This window comes from Pongo abelii, chromosome 7, assembly GCF_028885655.2.
Source record: "Pongo abelii isolate AG06213 chromosome 7, NHGRI_mPonAbe1-v2.0_pri, whole genome shotgun sequence".
Classification (NCBI taxonomy): Eukaryota; Metazoa; Chordata; class Mammalia; order Primates; family Hominidae; genus Pongo; species Pongo abelii.
In genome coordinates this window covers 139,312,054-139,313,916 of record NC_071992.2, presented here as the reverse complement: position 1 = coordinate 139,313,916, position 1,863 = coordinate 139,312,054, and positions in this window count along the sequence as shown.

Sequence of the window (1,863 nt, the reverse complement as noted above, 5' to 3'; positions counted from 1 at the left end):
TCAATGATAGACTGGATTAAGAACATGTGGCACGTATACACCATGGAATATTATGCAGCCATGAAAAAGGATGAGTTCATTTTGAGCAAACTATCACAAGGACAGAAAACCAAACACTGCATGTTCTCACTCATAGGTGGGAATTGAACAATGAGAACACTTGGACACAGGGCGGGGAACCTCACACATCGGGGCCTGTCGTGGGGTGGGGGGATGGGAGAGGGATAGCATTAGGAGAAATACCTAATGTAAATGATGAATTAATGGGTGCAGCAAACCAACATGGCACATGTATACATATGTAACAAACCTGCACATTGTGCACATGTACCCTAGAACTTAAAGCATAATTAAAAAATAAAGAATTTGTTCAAGTTATTACATATACAGCTACTAAGAGGCAAAATTGGTAGGGAAATTTTGGCCAAGGTAGGACTCAGGGATTTTGATCCTAACATTTTTTTCTCACCACACTATGCAGTTATTATAACCTCTTACTTAGGATGGCATTGTTTTAGGAGGTAGGCAGGGTAGATATTATTCTAAGTTGCCCAGGCTGTAGTGTAGTGGCACGATCTCGGCTTACTGCAACCTCTGTCTCCTGGGTTCAAGCGATTCTTGTGCCTCAGCTGGGATTACAGGCATGTGCCACCATGCCCAGCTAATTTTTGTATTTTTAGTAGAGACAGGGTTTCAACCATGTCGGTTAGGCTGGTCTCAAACTCCTGACCTTGGGTGATCCACCCACTTCGGCCTCCTAAAGTGCTGGGATTACAGGCTTGAGGCATCACACCCAGCCAGATAAATATCTTTAAAATCATTTATCCATCTATGCATTCACCAACAACTCACCTGTCTACCCGTCCATTTACTTATCCATCCAAACATACATCTATCTACCCATTCATTTATCCATCCATCCATGCACACAATGTCCAGCTATCCATCCACTCAAATATTTTCCACACATTGGCTCACCTAAACATTTATGTATCCACTCATCTACCTACTCATCTGATCATTCGCGCATCCATCCATGTTTTTATAATCTATTCATTCAACAATTCATCCATTCACCAGTTAATCAATAAACATGTATTGAGCGCCTACTATGTGCCAAGCAGTGCACTAGGGTACTGGGGCTACAAGATAACTAGGATGTGACTTCTGCCCTTGGGGACTCTGATGGAGGAGACAGGGTGATAAATGTGATAACGGAGGTCTATATAAAGCGCTAAGGGAAATGAGAGGAAGGAGTGATTATCTCCGTGCCCTGCAGGATGAAGACACACAGGCTCATCTCTGTAGGTAATCAGTGTAAAAATAATTGGGTGTGATGTAAACTCGTGCCAGTGATGCTTCCGTCATCAGTAGAAAGATATAAGTGTTTATTGGGGTTGACTTTGTGTGTGTGCATGTACATGTGTTGAGAGGGAGAGAATAAAGAAATAGGCAGACAAATGTTTCAAGGACGGGAATCCTATTTATCATGGTATCCCCAGCATATAGCACAGAGCTGAATATATGGTAGGTGCTCAATAAATGTCAAGAAACCTGGCTGCAATTTGCAGTGACAGAGAAATGAAATGAGCAGACCAGCAATAACACCAACTAGCAACCACCACCACCTTTAAGGATGCTCAGCTTCATTTCTCCTCACCAAGTTTCACTTTGAGCTTGGGCTGTTAATTTTAACTTGAAATTGGAGGACGATTTGTCCTTCATTATTCCTTGAGTTCTGTAGACTGTTTGTACCCCTTACTTGCTTGAGCTAACAAAAGACAAGTCTACTCTGGTTTCCTATAGCTTATGTCAGGCAAAGTTTACAAGGGACAATTAACCCTTTTTGGCTCAGCAGCTTTA